The sequence below is a fragment of the Xiphophorus couchianus genome, chromosome 1 (assembly GCF_001444195.1).
Source record: "Xiphophorus couchianus chromosome 1, X_couchianus-1.0, whole genome shotgun sequence".
NCBI classification, from domain to species: Eukaryota; Metazoa; Chordata; class Actinopteri; order Cyprinodontiformes; family Poeciliidae; genus Xiphophorus; species Xiphophorus couchianus.
This window is the reverse complement of record NC_040228.1, coordinates 19,350,481-19,366,387: the sequence shown is the minus strand read 5'-3', so window position 1 is coordinate 19,366,387 and position 15,907 is coordinate 19,350,481.

Sequence of the window (15,907 nt, the reverse complement as noted above, 5' to 3'; positions counted from 1 at the left end):
AAATTAAAGTGTTCTCCTGCTGTGAAAGAAATTAAGTTTTCTCTAAAACCATGTTCCAATTTCAATAAAACCATTTTTTTTTAAAAGGGGCATTTTATGCAGGTAATTATCTCCATTTTAATCTTGGAGACAGAGAGCCAAAGCCTAGGGTCACATGCTCCCTTAATTTGGTGTCTGCAAAGAAACTTTAAAAAATTGACGATGACATCATGGCAGATGTAAGAAGAAATGTCTCTCCAGGCTATGTCTCAACCAGTCCACAAGATAATCTGTCATCCACAGGTGCACAAATGTGCAATGCAGGCAACATTATGGCAGCACAGTTTTCTGTGTTGTGGTTGGAAACTGCCTGTAGGCAGGAACTTTATCTGATAAGTATGTGGGAGGTTCTGGCTTTTATTTCAAGGAGAGGTAAAGGAAATTTCAAGGGTGCAAAAGAAGCAGAGCATGTAAAGAATTCCAGCATTCCTTTTTTATCAGGATACTGAGTTACTTTGTGACTCTTGCACTTTTACCAGAAGTAGGCAAAAAATAGAGAAATATTCCTTTAATACAACTTTCAATGCCATCAGGCCTCCAGACAGCAACTTCACAGAGAAAGCTATCTGCGCTGGCTGTCTCATGTGTCACATATGAAATGCTTTCTTCAAACAGCTTTTGATCTAGAAATTGTAAGAAGGTGAAGACAAAGGTAATGAGACACAAAGCCACGACAATGTGGCAACGCCAGCTATGTTGAAATTCAACTTTTGAAGCCAAGAAATTTCTCTCTCATACTTATTGTAGGAAATATGAAAAAAATAATACAAAGTATCCCATAAAAGCCATACTACTTGAACCTTTTCTCTCTTTGTCATTTAACAAGCAGAAATACTTAGGTGTATTTTATCAGGATTTGATGTTAAAGTAGAGTACATTGGTGAGTAAATAACATCCCACTGAACCAGAAGGCTGGACAAGGAAAGCATTAATAACGTAAATTGGCTTAACTCTGCTTTTTATGAACATGAGTGGCCAAGAAGAAAGCCATCATTAAAATAAAGTTCGTGAAAAGATTTTATATCAATGTAACAATGGAACGGCACATCATTAGTATATTATGATTGTTATTTTACTATCATTATTATCATCATTTGTTTTTCAATTTAATTTGCTTGTTATATAACTTATGTGTATTATTATATGGTTAAATATGGTGTAGATTGGCAAGGAGTATGTCTGGTTGCTATTTACAATTGTCATTATTATTATCACGGGTCAGTAAATTTTCTTGTCCTTTTATGAGAGTCAGTTTGAAATCATTTTGTTTTTATGTAATGTAATTTATTTGTTGGTTCTTTTTGTAGGGTAAATGGAACAGCCGTATCAATACCACAACATGTTTTTAATTGCAAATTTCTGATAATGACTGAGTCATTTTAATGTTACACTAAAATGAGATAGGGTATCATTTTAAAATTTTATTTCATTTATCTAATCAGGTAAAAGACCATCTCATTTCTAAGCATGACCTGGGCAGAAAATATGCAACACACAACCACCATTAAATATGTGTTCACTTCTTTCAATTCCTTTTCAAACAGAAAAGGAATTAGTGGTAAGCTAATTATTTTGTTCTTGGTAATGCATACACATGCTTTCTCTTGTCCTACTGGTTACTTATTTTCTTTTAAAAAAAAACTGTACCAAATGAATAAATAATTGAATAAATAAAGGTGATGAGATATCATATCTACAGTTTACTATAAGTCATAGCAAACTGTAGTCATAGCAAATATGTGGCTCAATGTGACCAAACTATTTGTTCACCATGCAAAATGGTGACGGAAAACATAGTTATCATGCTGCTACTCTTCCACTGCAACAGGAAAATTGGTCAGGTTGTATTGCTGTCAGGTTGGAGATGGAGCTAAATACTGGACAACATTTGAGGAACTATTAGAAAAATGCCAAAATGTCAGTGAATTTCAGTCTAGTTTTGTGAAGCTGGTAGAGACAGAATCACCCCCCCCCCCCCAAAAAAAATTCAGGAGTGGCAAAAAGACTCCCCTGTCCTTTTCCTTTTCTACAAAGTATTCCTTTGAGGTGAATGGTGTGTGTACTTTTTATATACTGTTGTTGCGCAACACCCCCCCCCTCCTTTCTGTCTCTACTCTCTCACTCTCGTACTTCCTCTTCTGAGAGGGGAGATGTGCTACCAGCTCTCCGTCTAACGGGTCCGTTGAGTTTCCTAAATCTGCTGGGATTTACCCTGTCCAGAACTGAAGTAAACTCTGTTTAAGCTGGTTTCGAGAAACGATTCGCCTGGTTATCTGACGGCCTACATCCAGGTGTCCCACCCTTCTTCCCCCTGTGAATTAGCCAGACTGAGCAGCCTACAGCCAACTAGTTTCACAGAGCACACCTGTTAACGGTCGCTCGTTCTCTATTTTACAACTTGCATTTGTTATTGAACCAGGTAGGTTTTAGTGACTCGGTCGAGTCCCAAGGATGAGGTTTTAAATATGGGCTACCAGCAACCTAAAAACATTTTCCACCTCTTCCTCTCCAGAATCAAACATCACAGCTATTTTACAACCATCAAAGAACTTTAAGGCGACTCATTAACTGAATGTCCACAACATCTTTTAGATTTTCTTTATGCTAAATATTTTATTAGTAAGGCATTTTTGCAAGGGTCAGTACAGCTTAATTCAGTAGCAGAAATAATCAAATAAGTAAAATCAATCATCTAGTCTATCTTTCCCTACTGCTGATACTGAGAACTAAAAAAGGGAACCTTAGAGAGAGACGGACGGAGTTTGGCGTTTCGAACCCCAGACCTGGCACGATGATGAAGAAGGTGTTGCAACAGGAGGAAGATGTTGATCGATGAAGGCCAGGATCTCCGCAGGTCTGATGAGCCTCCTCTCCGCATGGATGCTGAGGTCACACAGGACTTGGTGCTGGCAGGAAAAAAGGCACCAGTTCTTCTTCCTTGTCTTTGTCTTCATCTTTGTCTTTGGGGTCAGAACCCAGCCGATGAGAGAAGTGCGATTCGAAGCCACAGATTGTGGGCCAGACGGGTTGGTCTCCATGTGCAGGACAGTCTCCGGCTCCGTGGCCCCGGCTCTTCTTCAGCTGCAGAGTTCTTTGTCCATCTCGATCTTGGCTCGAAGCTGCCCGGAGGATCCAACGAACGGTTCCTCTTTTGCACCCACCTTATATAGGGTTCATCTGTCTGCTTAGACAGATGATCTCATATCCGTCACTGTCTTAAGAGACATCATGTCATGATGTCTGTGCTAATGTCTCAGGGCTGCTCAACCTCCTGTTTCCATATAAGGTGCTGATCATCTCTGCTCTCCTGTTAGTTCCCCTTTTTCCCTTCCTGTCACCTTTCACCTACCATCTACCTCCAACATATCAGTGATGTTTAATTGCAGTTTTACAACCTTTTACACCATTTCAAGTTCAATGTCAAAATCACATTTATATCACATTTATTTTCTTTAGCTTCTCTGATTTAGCATTCATTTATAATTTTATAACTATAACTTATTAATTATATTTATTATGATCTTAATGTGAGTTATTACAGATGTTTTTCTGAAAAGAAACCAAGAATAAGCCATGATTCTAATTATATAATACCAAAGTTACAGTTACTTGTTTTTCTTGTAAGTGTTCTCACAAATGTAAGTGTAAGTATTATTACAATTAAACCAATATTAATATAAGTATTTTACTTTGAATCTTATCCAATTACTAATAATGTTTAGATTTCATTCTTTAAAACTTTCATGCTTTAAACTAAGAAATAGTCTCAGCTATTTTTATAAATCTGCAGGCTGGAAACTTCCTCTTTTTCCAGGAAACCTGCTTTTCCTGTTTAATGACTCTCTCTGACTGACTATGATTTCTTATGATTAGATAGAAAAAAGTAGAATTAAAGCAAAGTTTGCATGAGACAAAAACAACACACACAACTAGATTTATTTTATTGACACTTAAGTCTAATGTTGGGCCTTGATGTCACTTGAGTGATTCATTTTAAAGATAACTTTATTTATTATTACTGTTAAACTAACTTTATTGACACTTAAGTCTACTGCTGGGCCTTGATGTCACTTGAGTGATTAATTTTAAAGATAACTTTATTTATTATTACTGTTAAACTAAAATCTCCAGCATGGGGAAGTGGGATGAGCTCGGATTTTCTTGACAATACTTTTTCCATTATATACCACTTTGTGTTGGTCTATCACATAAGATCCAAATGAAATGCCCACAATTTTGTGGTTGTAGCTTGAGAAAATGTGCAAAAGATCAAGGGGTGGGAACACCTTTGCAAGGTAGTCTAATTATTTTTGTTTGCTGGCTCAAATAACACAAGATCCCATAAAACAACCACCCTGTAGTTTATGTGTAATTTACAGAGAGCCAAAAGCATTTTTCTCTAATCCAGGTAATACAAGTAGCATGGTGTGAGAAACACATCATATCAAAGATTTGAGTTATATTATGTGCAATAAGCAAAGAAACAAAACAATTTAGAAGAACTGCAGTGTTTCACAAGCTTTTTGCCTTTTTTCATTCCGTTCACGATTAAGATACTCAGTCATTTGCATGCTCCCATGCTGGGAATCAACAAGAACAGTAGTTATTTTGTGCTGTTTGGACTTGAAAGGTTTAGCTGTGGGTTATACGTCTCATTTTACACTTTCAGGTAACTGTAGTAGTACTGGCAAGTTCATCCCTGCTTTCATTCAGAGTTTGAATCCAAGCTTTAGGACTTTGCTGCAAACCTCAACCCTATATTTTCCTGTGTGATTATTACAAAAGGCCAGAAGTGCCACAAAATCCTAAAAATAACTAAATACAAGTATTAAAACAATAAGTTTATTTTGAACAAAAGCATGAAGAATATCACGCTCTTATCTTGTGAGGATTATCCAAAGAGTATGGTGTGTAAGTACAGCAGCTGCTTAGCAACTAGAGCATGATCTATTACACATACTGATTTCCAATAAGTTCAGCAACCTATACATATAATTACATAACATTAAATGTAACCCTACCACCAGCACAATATAAAAAAGGAGCACATACAATCAGCTATAAATGACATTCAAATAAGTAAAAGCAATCCAGCCAGCCTAATCAAACATACTGGGGTGTCTAATGTATAAAGGGCATTTCTGAGCCTCAAGGGGATAAACCAAAAGATCCTAGAGAAAGGTTTTGTTTTGTCTGCACATGTCTATACACATTTCAAGAATGTGGAGAATGGTAAGCAAGCAACAAGAGGGGCTTTGTGTTTCTCTATCCACTGCCCACCCAGTAGATTAGCCTCTTATCTGTTAAATGAGACTGTGCCGACAGATTTGGATAGCAGGCCCCTGGCATCAGCAGCGTGCTCTGTGCACTGAGAGCTCTGCTGTATCACAGATAGTCCCTTCGCAACAGCTAGGCAGCACAGACAGCCTTGGACCAGGCAGTGGGTGGATATGTGGAGACACATAATAGGCAGCTTCAGATACTGCCATCCCTCCCTCTTCAACACTGCAGGTATTTTTTTCCCCTTTCAAGCTGTTTCTTGTCACAGATACAAAATTATAGCCATTTTTGTGTAAATTACATATTGTTCTGAAATCACAGTGTTAAGTAATCCAACAAGAAGACAAAAAACACAAGCCTTTTTCAAATGTCACTGTCACTTGAACATAAAAAACACAAAGGTAAAGACACAAAGAATGTGCTATGTTTATTCTTGTAAAGTACTGCTTAAGTGTTTTTTTTTTCAGGCTTGCCCATCTTTTCCATTGTATATTTATGCAAATGATTGGTAGGTGCAAAACTTTTTTCATGCCAGTCAGTATTAAGGACAGTAGACACAATCCAATAATTCATATTTCTTGTATTTCTGTAAAATCTGATAAAATCTTGCTCTCCTCTGCCTGTTGGAGAGGAGAGCAATTTAAATGAAAACCAAATACAATTACAAGTGCTTTAAAGAAAACCTCCCCTCTCCTGGAACATTATTTACCAGGGAAATGAGTGGCAGTTTCTCAGTAATTAGGAAGCCCTAGGTTGGTTTATTTTGAGTAAAAAATGGGAAACCTAACCAAAATGAGGCCTGGTTGTTCCAGCCTTGAGAGTCCAGCCAACGGCAGAGAAGAGAACGTCTTTATGCTGTCTGCTATCAGGTAGTCCTAAAAGATGACTTATTTTCACGTTTCTCTCATAATATGTACCAGAACATAAAGTTTCTTGCATACCCCTAGAACGTTTTTGTAACTTTTTATTACTTTACCACCAGAAATCTTATTGGGATTTTATGTGAAAGAGTAATACAAAGTAAAGCCAACTTGTGAAGGTAAAGAAACGAATAAATGAATTTTTAGATGTTTTTGCAATTAAGGAATAAATGTGGAATTGATTTGTCTTGAACTAATTGTACTCTGAAATTCCAAGTGAACTAAAACAATCTTTTACCACAATCCATGTGTGTAATTTAATCCCTGTATAAATGAAGCTCTTTTATAAGGAATCAGACATTTGTTAGAAAACATTAATGAAAAGCAGCTCCACAAACAGACCAAGAACCAAGAAACACAGCAGACAGGTCAGTAGGTTAGTGATAAAGTTATGGTAAAGTTTACAGCTCATAAATCAATATTCCAAGCTGTGAACATTTTAAAGAACACTGTTGAAGCCGTCATCTAACAATGAAAAGCAAACTTACCAAAACATATCCATTCAGTTAAACTTGTAATTTTGTAAGGCTCTGCATGTTTTCTAATAGGTTTGTTAGGCACTTTTGTTTCATTCATTGCCTCAAGTGAATTTAAAACAAATGCTGAATTAAATAGAAGATACAAGTATTATCTGCATGAAGAAAAATACAATTCTTTTATTATATTTTTACAAATTACTCGGATATTTTTCCACATGTACAATAATCTAAACTTTTTTGTATATTTGTCGGCCGTGTTGTTGTTTCATCCCTTATTCCAGAAAAACACAAGTATTTATTTCATTCAGTTCTGTCCACAAGGTTGAGATGAGAAGCTGGTAATAAATCATATCATTTAATTTTTGAAACCACAGATATGATTTGAAAAGATTAATACTTTTTCTTTCATTAATGTGGACTCCATCTTGCTATAAATGTACAAAAACAATTTGTGCCTTCATGTTGTCACATCACCACATATTTTATAAGTTACTTCATGTTTGCCAGCAAATACATTCATTACTCAACATTATCAGACAGGATTTTCTTCTCTTGAACAAATCACACTCAAATACAAAAAAAGATCAATAAGACTTCAGGCGCTCAATAAATTGTCTGGGTCTTTACTGTTCATGGTAGCACTAAGCAAAAGTCAGGTATGTTCACAAATGTATTTTTTGTTGCTAAATGTTGTCAAACCTGAGTTTGCATGTTTTAATTCTGCAAGAACTGCTCTTAAGATAAAGTCTCGTTGCACTGATGCAGTTGTCCATATTTAAATTATGTATTTCTTGGAAAGTTCACTCATATTTTTTTCTCATTTATGCAAATTACAGGCAGAGTAAACAGCTTCTTGAGGTTCAGAGTTGTTTGTATTACATATGCTCCCTTTATGTCTATAAATATGACCCACTCGCTTTTAAAGCTGTCATGGATCACTAGCCTCCCTCTTTTAACATGTTTATTAAGCTGCCATCGTAGTGAGGTAATTTGGCCGTTCTATGGCAGTATTCAGTCATCTTCTGAATGCAGAAGAAGATAACAAACATGTCAACGGTGGAGAAAATCTTGATTATAGACAAAGACATAAAAAAGGCGCCCTGCAGTAGAATGATGTTGTCTGTACTACTAATAAATAAAGACATGGTAAGTGAATGGAGAAGTTCCATCATTTTTGTCATCATCTTCCTCTTTTTCTGTTCCTTTTGATGATCGCACCACATTTCACTTTCATTTCAGTTTTTTTGTTTGTTTTTTATTTCAATATATAATACTGCATTTGTATAGAATGCATGTATTTCTTACATGGGACCTGTCACTTCAGGAGAGCTAATTCTAGATGAGAAGAAAACTGGATCTCATGGTCCAATATACAGAAGTGTTCCAATATAAAGAAAGGCTGATTCAAATCACCCTCCCACATTGTCTATTAGACCTGAACATTAGCTTTTCTGTATTGCTGTCAGCTAAAAAATTGTGCAATGTCACATTTTGGAAACAAATGTTCTTGGCAAGGTATAGTTGAAATTAAGACCTTTATCCACATTCATCAAGATTGGAAAAACAACAAGGAAGAAATCAATTGGATCTTGTTTAAGAATTAGTCATGCCTTTAAGTGAGTGTTGCTTCCATGCACTCCTGGAATATTCCTTGAAGAGAAAGAAGAAGGCACTTTATTTGAAAAAAAAAAAAAAAAAAAATCAAATTGTTACTACAAATCCCGTTCAGTCAGTCAAGGAAATGCAACTAGAAAGAGACATGCAGCTAGCTGACTTGATCATCACAGAAAAATCTGTGGGCAGATCAAACATGCACTGCCTCCAAGACAGCCTGAAAATATTTGTTCAAACGATCTGTAAGAAGGAGTGGGTGAAAATTCAAAAACCGAGAGCAGAAAGTAAACAAAAAAACTCTTAGAAGTTGTAAAGTTTGTCAAACACCTGAAGTTTTGACTTTATGAGGTAATTTTAGTTTTTAACATTTCATACATTAAATACTGTAGAAAAAGTCAAAGCTAACAGACATTAGTTGTATTATGAGTTTTCTGCAAAGACTGTTTGATTCTTTCCTTTTAAAAGAAAAGATACAGAATTCCTTCAAGGTATCAGCAACGTTTTTGGACACTTGTATGACGAAATCTTGGGATTAAAAACAGTGCTACAGAGTCTATATAAAATTTATTCTCTCCCACATATCACTTGGCTGGATTTGAGGCTTTGTTTCCTACAGCCTTTGACTCATGCCATCTCAGTCTGAGTTGTTTCTACAGGACTAGGAGCCAAATAAGGCAGGTTGAAATGCCCCCACCCGGTCTGACTCATGATTTGATCTGGTGTGTTGTCTCTTACACCAAAGGCCGGAGTTGATTGGTAGTATTAAGTGCACACCTGGGACCCAAATCCTTACTTTTTCCCCCACTTCCATCCTCCCTAAGCCCAGGGTCTGAGATGCATGCAAGGGAGGAGAGCTCTACTGAACACTTGGCAGCTCGTGTTGATTTACTGAGACAGAACTGCCTGCCATGTTAGGCATGAGTGCCAGTCACCGTCAGGTCCAATGGACAAAACTGGAGCACATTCCTGAAGCCTTACATGTTCTTGCTGGTTAATAAATCTCTTACCCTGCAAAGGACAGGAAAAGCAAGGGGTTGATCATTATCCAGACCATAGAAGTAACTGGAGAGGACATAGAGTCAGTTTACATTGGGGGTGGCCTGTCACACTCACTGTGGCTTATTTCTCCCCAATATATAAACAAGAACCCCATGTATATGTTTTAAGTTTTAGGTAGGTGAAATCCCTACACTCCAAATGTTGTTGAGTTCTTTAGTATCATAGCTTTTGTCTGAAAATATATCTCAGTTAGACGTATGATCAAGCTTTCATTAAAATGGGGTGTAAAAAATATGCCAAATATGCTGTCACACTTTAAACTTATCGACCAAAACTACAGCAAGTGATAATCACTGCTGTTGTTTTATTTTACACATTTTACTCAGGTCAATATTGATTAGACATGCTCACAATGTGTTTTCTTATTATAGCTCTTTTTAAGTTGAACGTTTGCTATCTTGATGATATTTTCTGGATAATAAATGAATAATTAAAAATTACATTAACAATAATAACAATATTAAGACTATTACTACCACCACTAATAATTTTTTTCCCAATATTTTCAAATATTTATAATAGGGTAATATTAAAATAACAATTGGCTTGCTTTCTGTCTGCTGAGTATTGCTCATAATGTACCTAGCATTAGGGTGTGCTTTTATTCATGACAATGAACAGAGGTATAAAATCTGACAGCTTTAGCCTACCTTCTACAACCTAAACATATTAGCCATTCACAATTTAGATTGTCCTTTTCAGTAAAAGATAAGCTATAATATTCAATTACCTTATAAATCATGTTACTTGAAGTCATGTATATGTACTTATAATTTTTATGGTGAGGGTTTCAAGGAAGTTGCTTATTAGTTCAGTTATTATATTTACGTTATTAATAAGGTAATAGATGGTCAGCAACCTGCTTACTCATTAAGTCTCCTCATATTATTATGTTATACAAACTTGTTTGGGAAAACTTGTCTACACCACTTTGAAGAAACCTTCCTGGGTGGCATGTGCTGGAGGTAGACTGCTACTCATGCCATTTGCTCGTAATAAAGAAGTACATCATGTGGTGAGGAAGAAAAAATACTTAGCCTTTCCTGTTCAGTTGTCATTCGATGCCTTCTGACAAGAAAGTGTTTGACATGCTTTGACATAGTTTGACATAGTTTTTAATGATGTATGGTTTCATTGAAAATTAATGACAGTAACTGTCTGAATAAAGCCAGCAAGCACTTTCATTGTAAGTAAATTTCTCCATAGTGGCAATAATTTACCAAACTGTTTCTTTTGAAAGCAGTCAAGCATTTTGAAAATCTGTGAAAATCTGTGAAAATCTTCATTTGATCACAGTATTTTGAAAACAGAAGCAGAAAGAAAATGTGCAATACCCTTTCAGAAAAGGTCTAATAAAGACTAAGCATCAGGTGGTTCAAGGCAACAGTACAAAGCACAGCATTATCATTTACCTCAAACTCTCTATCTTGAGGTTAACTCATCTGTCTTTCCCTTAAATGTACAGCTTAGACTTTTTGAAGTGGACTTCTTTTCAAAGGTTATGACTTGTCAATATCTGACCTGCAGATTGCTCTCTTAGTGTCTTCACGTAGATGGAAGAGAAATTCGTTCTACCATCAAGAGCTACTTTAAGTGGGGCCAAGACACATCTTAAGTCTCAGAAATGTCAAAGCCTACTTTATACCTTTTCAGCTGTAAAATGCTTGCATTGGATGGTAGTTGACATGGAAGTCAATGGTTAGTTGCAGTAATATTAGTCTGCAGTATTTAACAGCATTCCCTTTTAAAACCACACATCAGATGCCATAAACTACTGTACATCTCATCAGACAGTTTTTTCACTTAGATATGGTTTTGTTGTACTCTAACACATCATATCACACATTTTTGTATTTATTTGTGCTAAGCCATCCACTTGCTGTTTATCCCCAAGTGTTCCTGGAGAGTCAAGGAGCTAGTGCCCAACTATAGCAGTCATGGATGGAACACACTATGAAGAGGTCACCAGTCCAACACAGGTTAACACATAGCCAAATGACCAGGAACACACACACTCCCTCCTAACAGCAATGTAGAGAAACCAAACAGCATAACATCCTTGTTTTTGGACTGTGCATTTACCATATTAGGATGCTTAAGACTGGAGTTGTTTATCTGCTTCTTCTGGATAACTAATTTTAGTTTTAATTAAGACAAAGATGTGGAAAGACTTGTCTCCTGCAGGTAAGATATTGACAGGTCATAATCTCTCAATTAGTTACTAGCAGCGGTAGAATAAATGCTTGAATAAGGGAACTCGGTGTACCTAATAGCTCTTTGACTATTTAATTACAGGTAAATACGAAATTCAGACTTTGTGGGTGTTTGCCATTATAATTATAATCCACTCAATGTGCCTGTAATGTTCTCACTGTTAATTGGACTGTATAGGAATCTTGTTAAAGTAATGCTGGATTGCACTTAGGTCACTTTGGGTAAATGCTAAAGTTGCAGTACTCACTTAAAGCCCATTGAGGACCTATTCAGTTGTTGAGTTCTGATTTGACTTCAACTTTTTATGGGGGTCATTTTGTGGTCACTCCATTTGATGACTTCAGTATTTGCTAATGTGCCTCTGATGTGTTTCAGAGCCAAATTAGCCCCGTTTGTCGCCGATAACAAAACTATTACCTCACTCACAATGATCATTAGGGGCTTTTTGTCAGACTTCCATAGAGCATGCAGTCTCTTTAACAGCTGTGTGTACAGGCTCTTATGAAGTAGCCTGTTCTTTCACGGCTTGTATGTAGAGAAGTGTCCAATGCCTTGTAATTGCCTTCGAGGTCTCCTCAGGTGGATTAATTATGCAGTGAAAATTGGACATTATCAGCTAACTTGCCTCAGCACGAAAGCGATGGGATTAATTAGCACTGAGATAAGTGCAAATATGACAAGTTGAAACTACAAGTCCCAATGTGCTTTTGAACAAAACAAACTATTTGTTAAATAAAAAACTGTTTCTTGTTTTACATTAAAACATGTTTTACAGACCACTGACTTGCTAATAACCCATTTTAATGCAATGATTCGGCAAGGTTAGTGATTTTTTTTGAAAATAGGTATTTGTTCTATTCTTCCTCCAGTTCTAATATCGAATTACAGTGGTGCAGAGAAAACCCACCCATCACATTCCAATTAAAGCTTCTTATAGACAAAAGACCAATTCCTTATCACCGTTGTGTATCTTTTATGATGTCATATCTCTTTTAAGACATTCATATTCGTGCAGCTGTTTTATGCTGAACATAATTTTGTATAATGTTACTAATAATGCTATGATATGCAATAACACTCATTTGAATACATTTTGATCAATATCGTCCTAAAAGCATTCATTAAAGTATCTGAATTTTGATCTGGTTAAAAAAACCCCATAAATTACAAGATAAGTGTTGATATGGCCCAAAGTATTAGATCAGAGTTCTGATTAAGTTTAGTTTTAACAGTTGGAAATTCTGGATTAAACATCTAATCTCTATTATTTATATTCCACAAGGGATTTTTATCTGCTGTACCAGTGAGTGTGACAACAAGGGACTTGTGTGGCCATGTTTTTTCTTTTGCAGCAAATGTATGTATTTGCTTGTTCAACAAATTGTTTTTTCTCAAAAACAGCTTCTTCACAATTTACAGTGATAGCAAAGGGTGTCAGTCAGTACAGAGAGACTGTACTGGCTGCTGCAGCTATTTGTCAGTCTGTGTGCTGTTACCTGCTCCAAAGCTGTTTATAAGGAGCTGTCCATGTGGAGAAGAGCTGCAAAGAAGAGCAGATAAAATATTAGTCAGTACATTACTATGATTCTAAAAAGCAAAATATATTAAGCGACTTTTGAATACACATTATTAGCTTGAACTACAGTAAAATAGGCATTTTAGCTAACATGAGTAAGACATGAGCATATCAAAACTTGCCCTTGTGTGTTGAATCAGAAATATCTTTATGATAAAGTAATGTGTGATTCAGGTGACGTGCAGCCATAATGTTACACTAGCTTCCTTAACCTAACTAATTATATGCTAAACTTCCATATTCTGGCTGACCAGAAAGTCTGGTTGAGGAAAAACTGTATTTAAAAACACATATACAAGAGACTGCAGAGTTAGATCGGGGCTTGACGTGAGCAAATTCTTACTCTTTAATGACTCGGATCAAGATAGGGGACACCAATTGTGATCCAGACTTTGCAAAAATTTCTAATATGAGAGCCACCTACACACTCTAAGTTCCCACTGACAAAAATTGTTCAGGAAAAAAAAGATATGTGAAGCGTTTCACTACTCATTGCAACTCCCTCTGCAGTTCAGTAAACAGCTCAAAATAACCCTCCCAATAAGTCACTTGGAAGAAAATTTGAGGAGTCAGCTGATTCCTAATCCTCTCTCTTTTCCTGGGCTCTCACATCAAGTGTCAGACTGATATGTGCAATCACATGAAAGCCCCTATGCAGTGGGGCTATCATGGTCTAGTAAACCTCCAAGCTCTATTGTGTGTTTTGGCAAAATGAGAATTGAGTGATGCATGTGTAATGAAATTCCTTCATCTGCCTTCAATCCAAACAATAGGATGATAGCACAGCAAACACAGATAGTCTTCATAACATGTTTGTGCAGATGACTTATTCATTTGAGTTAGATACAATCAAGCAAACAAAACAAGAGACGTTTTTAATTTTGTACGACCATTTCAGTGATGAATAAAAAAAGTCAAAACCTAATTTAGAGGAAATCTCTTTTGACGTTCACTTAGGCAAAACACTTGTTTAGATAGTTTCCATCTGATCTATTTAACATGCAGATGTGACATGCTTGCCCTTTTTTCCACACTTTTTGCCCTGGAGTAGTGAACAGAGAGTCAGAAGGATTTTGTGATTGACAGCCCTGTGAACTATTACAGACAGGCCCTATATCTCTGTTTTAAAATCCCACTCAGGCCTGCCAAGAGTGGTATTAAAATATGGAAGCCCTTTACTTGGCTGTTCTGAACCTTGAGCCATTTTTTCTTTTATTTTTTGCTGCAACATAATTTAAAATTCTTTGTTGATATTTATGCATGACGATGTAAATGGCAACACATACTTCACACAAAAATTTACAGTGTTGTAAAACACAAAATCAGATATCATTTGCTGGCAAACCCGATGAGAAGAATGCCCATTTGCAGTCTTTTATTAAGAAGTTTTATTTGTCAGTATAACGACATCTGTGATCGTTGCATTTTTATGAGATTTATACTCAGCCCCACGCTGTTGCTTTAACACTCGCTGCCTGTCACTTGCTGTCAGTCTGAGAGACGTTTCTCTTAAACTTTCTCTTCGTCTTTCAAGTAAATTTCCCAGTAGAGCTCCTGCCCTATTTAAAACCATAACACTGCAGTCAAATGTAACCAGTTGTTCGTATTGGATCCATAAAATGCCACCTTCTGTTTGCATCTGTTCTGGAAATGTAGAGGAAATGCTGAGAGTCATCACAGGGAGGGTAATTAATCTCAAGGAAATCTTTAGTAATTCCATGAGAAAATCACCTGAATATCTGCTTTAAATTCATAATCCAGAAACCAAAAATGGTTCTAACAGGACTGTCATAACACTGTCAGCAAAAGCAAATAAAAGACTTAGCAGTAACTACTGTATGTTACAATTACATAATTCCTCTAAGAACTAATAATCTAATGCACCAGTACGAATGACTTTTGCTACAAACTGCAATTTGTTAATAAGATGTGTCGGTAGTAAGGATTTTGTAATGTAAAGATACAAAAATAGTAAGTAATAAAATATTGTTGATCTTATCAGGACCCATCCCTGGCCACATGTAACCTTTAGCCCATGAGTGACCCGCAGCTGCTCTGAGAAAAGATTCTTGGCCTTTGTTAACAAGTCTGTTCAAACAAGAACTCCGCAACTTGTGACTAATAACTCACTTGGAGATGGTAAAAAGAACAACCAAGAATTAATAAATACCCTTGGGTGTCCTCAAGACTAATAAGAGAATATCCAACAGTAACCAAAGTACAACTTTGGCATTTTTATTTGTTATTAGGAATATATTTTTAAATAATAATCATAAAAAAAAACATTATAGGAAAACCTGCTTTCAATAAAGTTTTCAAAGCAACCTGGAGAATTAAACAATAACTTTCAAACTATTTATATAGTTTTTCACAGTGAAAAACTGCCAGTCAGTTAGACTATAGGTAGAATAGGCTTTTAGTGAAATTGCCCATTTTTTCAAAATAGGTAAATTTACAGTTGACTCAGAAAAAGACAGACCACAAGACTTCATTTCAAATGGACTTTAAAGGAACAATTATTTTTAAAACATAGTTTGCACAAAATGTGAGCAATAATGGAGTATACTGACATTAACTTTAATCTTCAAATATTTCAAAACATTCAGACTAAATAAAGTTTACCAGAACTTGCTTACAGTAGCAAATGAATACATTAATCTACATTAGTAAGTCGGTATGTTGTGAACCAGCCTGCGCAGTTCCTATTTTTGATCATCTCAAAGCAG